Here is a 12,827-nt window from a genome sequence, read left to right as displayed (position 1 = left end):
CAGTTTTATTGTCTGTAAAACGAGGGCAGGGTGGACTGGACTGAATATCAGGACTGGAAGGAACCACAGAGTTCATGCAGTCCAACCTGCCATCCTCCCCCCTATTCTACTTGGGAACAAACCAAGGTCTGAAAAGTTAAATGTCTCACCCCGTGATCACAATGGCACACCCAAAATTCTAGATCTTTTGACTCTCAGCCAGCGATAAAAATAAGAGCTACCACTCATGGAGCACCGGCCTCACACAGGCCCTTTATGTACACTGTCTCCGATTGTCTCAACAATGGTGTGGAGTAGGTATCACTGTCCCTGTTTTACAAATGAGGAAACTAAGGTTCAGAGAGAGCAACTTGCTTAAGGGCGCTTGACCAGCAGGAAGGTAGCAAGGCCAGGAGCTGACCCTGTCCCACACCGCCTCCCCCTTCACTACACCATTTTCTTCTCAAACAGCTAATTCTGAACTCCCCTTTGTGAAGGAACTGAGACCCCAGCCCTTCCCATGTTCTGTCCCCTTGGAGCTGAAATCTCCCTGCTGCCCAGTCACCCCTCCCGACTGCACAGGTCCAGCCAGCAGAGGTCCAGAGAGGCTGAGCCCCAGCAAGGAAGTGGCCACACGTGAGATGAAAATGAAATCTTAAGCTCCCAACCAATTGAATGAAGCCCTCTTGGCCAAGAAGATTCCAGAAAAACCTCAAAACCTAAGTTTTCCAGTAATGACAAGACAGGTCAATCCTGCTTCTTTATACCCTGTCCCTTGCTAACCACCAGTAGACTTTTTTTTTCTAAAAATTAAACAGAAACCAGCCCTGGAAACAAAGAATGGAAGACTCAGTCCTTCACTGACTTCAACCAACTGCCTGGCACCACTCCCTTTCCCTCTCGCCAGCATTCCTTCCCTATAAGTGACTACCAACCCCAAGCTGGGTCTGGCAGTTCACAGAAGCTATGCCCAGGGTGCCTCTGTGTCCTCCTTGTGCCTTTTGACATATATAGCTTAATTTTACTACATTTTAATGTTGTCTCCACCCCAAAGTAAACAAATAGAGGATGTATGTAACATATATGTTTGCTTTCCACACGAGTGTGACTTCCCCTCATGAATATTCGTATCTTCCTCCTATAACCTATTAAATATGTATGTCTAGCTAATCTACCAAGCAGAAAACTCCTGTAACATCTTCCCTCCCTCTAAGTGCCTGCTTTCCGTCCCTATGGGAGGCTATGCTTCCCAGCCTGCAGGTTGCAATCCTTTACAAGATATAAAGTTCTCCTTTCCAAATTTATAGATTTTGTGATTGTAAGTTGGCATATATAAATCAGAATTGGGCTTAGCTGTCACATTCCAGATGAGAGCCCAGGGTTGTCAGGGTGCCTTCGGTGTCAGGGACTCAGCTCCACCCATTTTGTTGCTCCATAGCCTCTTCCCTAACCTCACCTCGTGGCCCACTCTGGCTGGTGCAGTGCTAATCATTACATCTGCATTGCAGCCAGCAGGGAGGAAAAAGCAGAAGAGAAGGCCCTCTCCTCCCTTTAATGACACTTCCTGGAAGTTGCAGAGACCATTTCTGGTTTCATTCCATTGTCCGGAATCTGGTCATATGGCCACACCTAGTTGTGAGGAAAGCTGGAAAAGGTAGTCTTTATTCAGAATGAAAATACCCCTTTTCAGCCGAGGGGGCCTATACAGGTACCTTAACCTGCCTGAGCCTTGATTTCCTCACCAGTAAGACTGAGTCATCATAACTGCCTCATGGGGTTGGGGTAAATATTGGATTCAATGAGATCACATACATCAAAGTTCTGGCACATAGTGGGTGCTCAGTTAATCTTAGTTTCTCTTCCCTGCCCCTATGCCCTACCTAGAGTGAAGCCCAGTGAATTGGTAAGTGCAGGCCATGGCCATATCCTCAGGCAGTCAGTTATCTAGGGCCCATATATTCACAAGCAGGTAGCACAAAAGCACACAAAGGAACATAAAAATGACTTCCGACTACCCCTCCCACACCAACCCAGGGTTTATACACTTCTAGGAAAGCTCCTCTCCTTATTTTGCGCTTCAAGGCCATCGTCCCATCTTACTCCTTGCTCACCTAGAAACATGGTAGGCTGGGTGTGGTTAGGGGCCACCATGCCTGTATCCCCAGCCCCATACACCACCCCTCCATCACAGTATAATGATGCCATCCACCCCCTGGAGTTGATCAGAATTCCATCCCTCCACTTCCCAACACTGTCCCAGACCCTACATCCTACGGGTTAAGGAAGAATTGGGGTGAGAAGGAGGGAGGCCCTGTCAAGGTGTATTGGTGGGAGAGCTTTTGGCCTATCATGATGAAGACTGAGGGTGCTCTGAAGGCCCTTTAAAATGTTAAGACATTTCTGCCCCTCTCTGGAGAGAGCATCCAGGAGACAAGCTCTGGTCCTGCTTGTGTCACTACTGCAGAGAGGCCAAGGCCTCAATGCCTCATCTGCAACACAGGACCCTCCCTGTCCCTCCAACCTGACCATTCAGTGACGCAAGTGAGGACACCAGCGGCCACATCCCCTGCCTTTAAGCACCCAGCCTCCCTGTCAGGAAGCTCCCCACTCTGTGTGCTGTGGGCAGGGTTGGAAGCTCACCCGTGGTAGAGCCTCCTGGCTGGGCTGCCCTGCTTCCTCTCCGGGCTTCCTGCTTTGTGGTAGCCCCCTCACTACACGCTGTCCCCAAGACTACCCTCCCAGCCTCGTTTTGATCTCGGGAGGACAAATAAACCTTAAATTGAATCCCCTTTTTGTGAAGTTACCCAGAATTGGTTTTCATTGCTGAAAGACAAATACCCCAACCAATACATAAGTCATTCCCGCCCCCTGGACACAGACATCCCCTTTCTTTAATGTGGGCTCTTGCCCTGCTGCCCATCCTTGGCTTTTTCCTTGCCCCTGCCCCCATTTTTCATTATCAGCTAATTCCCTCTGGTCCCTCTTTTAAGGAAGAAAAAGGAGGGGGTAAATTCGGGATGAACAAAACTATTTAGATGTATAACCTTCAAGGTAGCTCCCATCCCTGCACCCCCACAACAACAACAACAACAACAACAACAACAACAACAACAACAAACTCATAGCCAACCAAACTGCATTGCTTTGAATTAGATTGTGTTTGTTGAGTGGCCCTTCATGGAGCTGAGTGCCAGGCACTGTGCTAGGCACATGGGATGCCAATGAATAAAGACGAGCCTTCCCTGGAGCAGCTCACAGTCTAGCCTCCCCAAACTCATCAAAATCAAAGCCACTCGGCAGTAATAGTGTCCTCATGTTTTATGAGATTTTGCATTATGTGAATCTGACACTATGATATAAAGATATTAATAAAGTCTCACTTTATATGCAAAATTTGAAATAATATGTATCCCAAACATTTGCTTTTAAGCATGAAGAATGTTGAAGCTGGCAGGCCAGTGAATTGTAAACTTACCGTCTGCATGCTTACCGCACAGCAATGCCACTTTAACTGATAAACAGAAACACCTACCAAGCTTTGTCAGGATTTGTTCTAAATTATGCAAGTTTCTAAATTATACAAGACCTTCTGGAGCATGTGTCTCAGACATGATGCAACGGGTCTGGTGTTCGGAGTTCTGGCTCTGGAATCAGAGTGCTGGGATTTCACTCCTGACTCCATCCACCGTGATCTTGGGCAAGGCATGGAGCCTTTCTGTGCCTCAGTTTCCACATATGTATGATCAAGATAATGGTGCTGATCTCTAGGGGGCTTTTGAAGATTAAATGAGTTCTTCCATGCAATCTGCTCAGAACAGCACCTGCAGCACTGCAGCAAGCGGGGGCTTGCAGCATCTCGCTGAGCTGTGGGTTGGCAGGAAGGGGACATCTGCTCATGCACTATGGGGAACCTAAACCGCCATCCAGAGCTGGAGCAGGTACAGCATCGCTTTGCATGTCCCTGGACCCTGAGGCCTAGTCAGTCGCACAGCTGCTGGAGACCCTCTTCACAAAGGCAGGCCTCCTCCTACTCCAGCGACGGCATTGCCCTTCCACGTGCGAGGGCATCAACCAGACACTTGGCCCTGACGGTCTCTGTGCTCTCATTTCAGAGAATGTTCATAGACACTCCAGACTCTTAAAGCTGACCCAGCCACATCTTCATCCAGAGTAGAAAACAGAGTTGGTGCCTCGGTGTCACCAAACAAAGCCCCTGCTCACCACCCCAGTGTTCCAGAAGCCTATCTCTCCAAAATCCTCCATCACAATTCACTTTTTTAAGAGCCAATCTAATATGATAGGTACCACCCTGGAGCTTACCCTGGGAAAGCACAAAGGGAAGCCCACTTAACGCAGCTTGGGGGTCTGGGGAGGATTTCCCAGAGGGAGGAGGAGTCACTGCACTTCACTTCCCAAAGAGCACCAAGGAGCCAGGTGATAGGGGGAGGGGTGGGGAGGGCAGCTGACCCAGCATGGGGAATAGGGGGAGAGGCGGGGAGGGCAGCTGACCCAACATGGGGAATAGGGGGAGGGGCAGGGAGGGCAGCTGACCCAGCATGGGGAATAGCTTGCACAAAGTTGTGGAAAAGAGAGAACTTGGCACATTCCAGGAATTGCCAGTAGCTCCACATAGAGTAGAAAGAGTGTGAACCAAGATCTAACTGACTCACTCCCAAATAACATGGTTTCTGGGGCACATGAGTGAGGCCCAGAGATACCCTCTAGGAGGTATTCATCATCTTCTTTGCACTGTGGCTGCCTTTGGTGAGCACACAGGATCCTTCTCAGAATTATGCCTTTAAAAGCATAAAATAAAATATATAGGATCAAAGTATCATCAAAATACTTTTTAAATGCAATCTGTAGTAACATATGTGCCTTTTATCAATGTATTATATGACAAGATCTTGTGGTAGGAAGTAATTGATGAGCAAAAATTATTTTTCAAAGTATTAAAACATCTGTAATATAGTATGAAAACATCTATGATTCCTATTAGTGACAAATCCAAGGTGTGGCTAATTCTGCCATGGTTTGTTACCTTCCTTTCATTTCATAATGAAAGGAAATGCTCAATTTCAGTTAAAGTTTGGTGAAAAGAAAGATGCAACTTTTTCCCATCCAAGGTCATGGACCCTCTGACTTTTCCCACACTCTCCTGCTTTACACAAAGACCCAGCTTTGTGCCTACAGCCCAGTGGTTAAGAGCATCCAAGCCAGACCTGTTTGCTCAGTTACTGCTGCAGTACTTGGGGCAAGACACGCAGCCTTCCAGTGCCTCTGTTTCTTCATAACTGTGAAGACCAAATGAGTTAATACACACAAAGCAGTTAGAATAATGCCTGCCACATAGTAGGTGCTCACTAAAGAAGGACAAGCTGTTTTCTTTCTTATTCTCAGCCCCAGAGACAATGGAGAGAGAAGCCCACAGATGTGGGGCATTATTTACTAGCCAGAGTCGTGTTAATAAGCTCACAAAGCACAATTAGCAGTCATTTCAATTCTGAGGTTTGCTTGACTATAAAAGCTTCACATTTCTTCCTCCCTGGTTTCTCTGCTAATTACAACTGCCGCCGTCCATCGCAGCTGCCACACAACATGGGTGCTGACTGCCTCTAACGTAGTTGTTAAGGCGGCATAATGGGGCACAATGACTAATTGGCCATCATGCCCAGGATGAATGCGTCAGACAACAGCGGCTGGCCAGTTCCTGGCCTTGGCACCCCGAGCTGCACAGCCCCAGCACTCTCCCAGTGCACCCCTCCTCCACCTTCCCAAGCTGCCCGATGGGACCAGCCGATGAAAGGGTGCAGGGACAGGCGTGCAGAACTGGGAGGCTCTGGGGGCCCTCCCTGAGGCCAGCCCTGCCCCTAACTTGCTGTGTGACCATGAGTTAGCCACTGAGTGTCTCTGGGCTGCACTTTAATCATCTATAAAATGGAGGTAGGAGGAAGTAGGTCTAGATGCTTCCTACGGTCCTTCCAGCTCCCACCTACTCTACTTTGATTATTCCATGGAGGTTCCCCTTCAAGTGCCTGCACAGCCACTCCCCAGCCACTAGGGCATCTCCACCTGCCTGAGGGTGAGAAAGGGCAGGTGGAGTTCAGCAGAAACAGCCATGCTCACCAAATATTCCATCTGGAACCCCACACTTCCCAGCCACCTTGCAGTTAGCTGAGGTCACGTGACAGCTCTGACCAATGGGCTGTGGGCAGAAGCAACAAGCACCACTTCCGGGCTGAAGCATGGAGAAGCAGAGAAGCATGTGATCTCCCCACAGTCTCTTCCGGTCTTGTGACCCAGAAGGCCTTGTGGTGAGATGGTGGAACTGAGCTGAGCTGGAAGCAGCCCAGGTTGCCAAATTGTCATTTGGAAGACACCCCTGGCAACCTTTGTAGAGGTACGAAAAGAACCTTATGCCATTAACATTTTCAGGCTATTGTCACCATGGCATAACCTGACCTATCTTGTCTAAATAGCTATTTTCCCAAAAGGTCTCAAATAATGGGTGTTTTATATAAAGGATTTAGGAGGCAACTGCTTCATAGTGCAACTAAGTAAAGAGATCCATTAGAGCAAAAGAATGTGAACTTTCTAACAATGAGGCAGGATCAACAATGAAATGAGCAGTCATCCCAAGGCCCCCTCACTGTACTCCCCATAACTCTTCAAGTGAGAAGCTTAAAACCAAGTTTAATGAACCAGAAATATATAAGAAGCCCGAAGGACTGGTGACCAAGGTAGAGAGTGAGATACAGGGTGTTCTCTGGCACCCAGGGGGGAATTTTCGCCTGGTGGTGAAAATGGGTCTAGTGAAAGAAGATTCATGGGGTAAATTTCAGGATTGAGAAGGAAATGTTTGGGGGTGGGTTTTAATCTAGGATTCCATCTGTCAAGAGGATGTTAATGAAGAATTGGGCTCAATTTGGTTTTTCTCTTTCCCAGCAGCAAAATTTCACCCAAGGGGATCTCCCATTCCTCTTTCCTGGAAGAGACTCCAGGGTAAGCAAAAAATAGATCCCATCTCACCTCTACAGGGTGTGAGAATCCTACAGAACTCTTGGTGCATTTTGTAAAACCACAAACTTCTTGAGTTTGGAAAGAATTCTGGAGTCTTTCAGTCCTAAGTCACAGGCCCCAGCATTGATTACGGAGTCTACAACAGCACAGAATTCCAGAGTCACAGAAATCAAAGCTCCAGGACAGTCCTGGAAAGAAACAGGAGAGCGTGGCCACCCATCTGCCCAGCCACCAAGGCCTAACCCACCAGGGGGGCTATATTGGCTTCTTCTTGGGGATGCCCAGTACAGCAGGCCCCCCGGTCCTCCCTCCCCAGGCCTGTGTCTCACGTCCCCACAGTGGGATTGCAAGCAAGCTGTCCCCATGCAGCAGACAAATAAATAAATAAATAAAGAGCATGACTTTGTGTTTGAAGGACGAATGCCAAGTTTCCTCTCTGGGGCCCTCTCGCAAACCTCCATATATCACCTTCACATGACCAGGCTGGCAGGCCTGCCACCCCCAGCTCTGCTTGGCTGTGATAAACACAGAAGACAACGCATTGCCTACACCCTCAGGCCCTGAAATCAGGGAGGGGGTGGAAAAATCCATCGAAGCCATTCTAGATTTATGTTTGAAACATTCCAGATTTATGTTTTCCTTTGTCGGGGGAGAAAACAAGCAGATGTTCCTAAAGGTGAACCTTATAAGCCAGCGCACGTGTGAAGGGGCATCGTGCTGTTTTTGGCAACCACGCTGAGTTCAGTTTTTGCACCAGGACCTGGACGTGCACACTGACAGGCCCTCATCCCACCACCTCTGGCTTCGCTGCATCCTTCCTTGCTTTGAATCACTTCCTCGACTCCTTCTCCAGGAATACTTCCCAGATTAGACTCATCTATTTCCCAGCCCTTCACCTCAAGCTCTGGGACTCTTCTCAGCCCCCAATGAGTATAGGTCATTCCATAATTGTTTGTTTCTTTTCATTCCATGAGCTCCTAGAGAATGTTGGCTGCCTTTCCTGCCCTCAGACCAGGAACTCCCCCAGGGAAGGGACATGCCTCCCATCAATCCAGGTACTCCTACGGACAGAATGCCTGCCCTCCCACACTATCCTTTTGGTAGGTTAATTCACCCTGCATTAAAAAGAATGTGACTATACCATCTAAACGGGTATTCCAAACAAGGAGAGACACTTGTGGAGCTTGAAAGTGCATGCAAAATGCTTGTCTATACTTACTGTTTTTTGGAAAGAGGGACTATCGCTTTCAAGTGATTCCTAAACAGATCTGTTGAGAGCCAAAGTGAGACCTTAGGAAGCACCCAGCACTGAAAAGACTGTGGTGCTGCCCTACTAGCACCCACATAGGTAATTCAAGACAAAACGGCACTGAGCTGTGCAATGCCAAGCGCCCATGATGCCTAAGTTCATCAGAGCTAAACAGCTCATAATTTTGCTAATATTCTTAGTGCATGCTAAGTCCCCTTAGCATATAGGTGACTCCTGCCCTGGATTTGCCATGTAGAAAAGGTGAAAAAGCACAGTTTCTGGGGGAGGTTGAGAGCAAAGCTGGTGACTCCCAGGATGGAGATGGAGAACAGAACACGTCCCTCCCAGCCTCGGAGGTAGGCAAACAGGCAGGATATTAGTCTATATCTGCCACTGGAAACCTCTGTTTCCCCAATCGGGGGAGGAGCTAAGGAGGTGGAGTCATTTCTATGTTTTCCAAACTGGGATCAGACACAGAATGAAACTATAATATCAGCTGGGCTTTGCTGGGCTTGGAAACCACTGAGTTCTTACCTCCCCAAATATCCACGCCTACCCCTTCCCTGCCCTCCCTCTCTGAACCCAAGAAAGCACCTGAAATGCTCCAGTGAAGAAAGGACTTGAAGACGCTCATGAAATCCTCCACTGTCTTCAAAAAGCCATCAGCCCTGAATCTGGTCATCCTCATACACCCCAAACCCACTCTGCCATGGCCAAACCAAACACTCTACGCACAGCCCTGGAAGCCAAATCACCCAAGCCAAAGGATCAAGGTGAAGGCTGAGACCCTGTTTCTCAACTCTCTCAGGGCTCAGAGACCATCAGGAGATGCGCAGTGGATGTTGGATAATGTCTGGGGCTCCAGATTAGGAATTGGGAAAACCAGTTCCAGTTTCTGGCTCAGCCACTGCTATGCTACTAGAAATTCTATCAACTGAAAATTACAATAGCACTTGACCCCCACACCCTGCCAACAACCCCAACCCCAGGAGAGCCGCAGAACTGAGGCCAGCCTCTGAACAGCAGCACCAATGGAGGGTTCAGAAAAGGATGAATGGCAAAGTGAGAAAGGGGAGCTGAAGAGAATAAAAACACAACCTAAGCCTGGAAGTGGGGCCGGGCGGGGGCGGGCAACAGGGCAGTTGCCAACAGGTAGGAGGGGGAGAGGAGGTCGTCCTGCATACATGGGGGATGGGGAAGGTAATCTCTATCCTGTACCCCCAGCACCCTGAGAATTAAAACCACAATCCTGACCCATGCACACAACAGAACACTGCGGGGCCATAAGCTACAATGTTGGGAGGATATTTATTGACGTGGAAAAATGCTTACATATATTTCAAGTGAAAAGGCAGGTTGCAAAATAATATGTACAGTATGATGCCATTCTTGTAAGGGGAAAAATATCTTTATACAAGTCTGGAAATATATACACCCAAAATTCCACCAGTGCTTATCTCCAGGTGGTAGATTGTGCATTTTTATCATCTTTACACTTACCTATATTTTCTAATTCTTTTATAATAATAGGCATTATCTGTGTAATTGGTTAAGGCTTTCTTAAAATAAGTAAATACATCAATAATTTTTGCAGGGTAGTATGGGCAGGAAAAGAACAGCCAGCCACCTGGATCCAGGGGGTGGGGAAAATGGGAGGTGGAAGGAAGCACTCACCTAGGAGGGGGGTGGGGGAGGATGGAGGGTGGGAGGATTCACCCAGGATGGGGGTTAGGGGAGGGTAGAGGGTGAGAGGACTCAGCCAGGAGGGGTTGGAGAGAATGGAGGGTGGGAGGACTCACCTAGGAGGAGGGTGGTGAGGATGGAGGATGGGAGGACTCACCCAGGAGGGGTTGGAGAGGATGGAGAGTGGGAGGATTCACCTAGGAAGGGGGTGGGGAGGATGGAGGGTGGAAGGACTCAGTTAGGATGGGGGTGGGGAGGATGGAGGATGGGAGGACTCTCTTAGGATGGGGGTGGGGAGGATGGAGGGTGGAAGGACTCACTTAGGATGGGGGTGGGGAGGATGGAGGGTGGAAGGACTCACTTAGGATGGGGGTGGGGAGGATGGAGGGTGGGAGGACTCACTTAGGATGGGGGTGGGGAGGATGGAGGGTGGAAGGACTCACTTAGGATGGGGGTGGGGAGGATGGAGGGTGGGAGGACTCACTTAGGATGGGGGTGGGGAGGATGGAGGATGGGAGGACTCTCTTAGGATGGGAGTAGAGGAGGATGGAGAGTGGAAGGGCTCACCCAGGAGAAGGTGGGGGGAGGATGGAAGGTGGAAGGACTTAGGATGGGTGGAGGGGTGGATGGAGGGTGGAAGGACTCACTTAGGATGGAGGTAGGGAAGGATGGAGGATAGGAGGACTCAGGAGGGGGGTGGGGAGGAACGAGGGTGGAAGGACTCACCCAGGAGAAGGTGGATGGAGGGTGGAAGGACTCACTTAGGATGGAGGTAGGGAAGGATGGAGGATAGGAGGACTCACTTAGGAGGGGGGTGGGGAGGAAGGAGGGTGGAAGGACTCACCCAGGAGAAGGTGGATGGAGGGTGGAAGGACTCACTTAGGATGGAGGTGGGAGAGGATGCAGGGTGGGAGGACTCACCCAGGATGGAGGTAAAGTAGGAAGGAAGAAGATGCCTCCCTAATAGGACAAAGGCCTTGTTACAAAGACTAGATTGTGAGGCCCTGCCTCTTCCAACTTCTTTCCCTTCCCAAATCTCCACAGAGCCCAGAGGTCCTCCCACTCCTCAGAGGAGAGAAGTCTAGTCTGGAAGCCCATAGCTGCCCCTTATAGGGCAGAGGCAAGGGATGCAGCAGCAGGAAATCCCAAGGAGAGACGCGGGCTTGTCAGGCTAAGCCTGGCGCATGTGAGACGAAGGCAGGCATCTGAGACAGTAGTGAGCTTGGGGAGGCTCCTGAGGAGGGATATCCCATAACGACCCCTCCAGGGCAGGCAGGTGGCCCAGGGTGACAGGAGAGGCAGCTTGGAGGGCCCTGAGAAGCAAATGACCCAGCAGTTAATCCAGGCCCCATTGGTTGGCAACTTTAGGGCCGGCTGGGCCGGGAGCTCTGTGGAGCTCTTGGCCTGGTGGGAAGAGGCAGGCAGGGAAGGTGAATAGCACTTCCCAGCCTTCTCTGATGGCAAGACAGGAAAGGCTGAGCAGACCCCGGTGGTCACTGCCTGTGTCACTTGGGTGTTTGTTATTCTCTTTGTTCCTGCCTGTTTCCCCTCTGTCATTAGCAGTTGAAACCCTTAAAATGGCCAGGAGCCTTCTTGACTGGATAATAATCAGAGCTCCTAAAACATCCCTGGGCTGCCTTTATAGGTGGTGAGCTTCCTGTCCCCGGAGATATTCACACAGAAACTGGGCCACTATCCTGGTCAGCTCTCAAGGGTTATTGAGTCAGAATGAGAGTCACACCTCTGAGGTCCATCCCATTCCTGAGATCCTCTGAGTCCATGAGAGTGCGTTTTAGGGGCAATGGCTGGGAAGAAGGCACCTGGCCTAAAAATTGAAATTGGTGAAGGCAGACATTCCCCATCCTGTCCCCAGTCCTCATAGACCAGCATTTGAAGGACAAACGCATCTGCCTGCAGGACTGGCCCAGCAAGGACTCTGGTCCTGGAAGAGGTGCCTTTGCCCTGTATGACCACCTGCTTGGGCAGAAGTGGGGGTTTCTGGTCAGCCTTGCTAGATATCTGTACCAAGCAGTTTATATGCCTGGTATAAAGAGAAGCAAAAGCATTTCAGCTCCAGGTCATCTGGGGCAGTTTACAAGGTCACAGGGTTCCTTACACACTGAAATACTGGACCCCTCATATTCATCTTTTAGCGAACACATCAATGTGAGAACACAAACCTTCCACAAGCATCCAGCAGCATGCGGAATCAGGGCAAACATCAGTATCATCGTCATTCACAGACAGAGGGGAATCAACAAACATAAAAAGAAAAAAGCTATGAAAACTTGCATTGGTCGTGCAAAACCTACAATTAGTAGTCAAACTGGATATTTCCCATTTCCCCCAAATGCAGCCTGGTAACCACTGTATTTGTTGTTAAATGGAGAGGATTTCTAGAAAAGCGTACTTGGGCTTGCTCTAAGGGAGAGTTTCCCAGTAATGAGAGCTGCTGGACAGTGGGACCTGTTGCTCAGGGACGCTGTGCACTCCCTGTACCTGGAATGCTCGAGTGGAGACCAGCTGTGACGGAGGGCCGGCTGGGTCTCCTCCACTCCCCTCTCAGATCCACTCTGTCTTCACCCTGTTCCTGCCCAAGGAAGCTGACCAGCCTGGACCCCATCACAGGCCCTGACTCCTTCTGACTTCTGTCGGTCTGACCAGTGGGGAGCCATGGAAGGGGACCGAAGAGAAGAGAGGTGAACATTTCCCAGGCTGCTTCTCTGCAGGGCTTCCTTCCATAGAAGGTCACAGCTCCTCTCTGACCAGACTGCATCACACAGTCCCTGTGACATCTGGCTTGTGGTCATCACTCTCTGCTCTCACCAGTCGCTGCCTAAGGAGGGTCACAGCCAGGTAATACTTGTTACTAACCCCAAGGGACTACACTAATCTG

Source organism: Pan paniscus, chromosome 19, assembly GCF_029289425.2.
Source record: "Pan paniscus chromosome 19, NHGRI_mPanPan1-v2.0_pri, whole genome shotgun sequence".
Taxonomy (NCBI): domain Eukaryota; kingdom Metazoa; phylum Chordata; class Mammalia; order Primates; family Hominidae; genus Pan; species Pan paniscus.
This window is presented reverse-complemented; position numbering follows the sequence as displayed.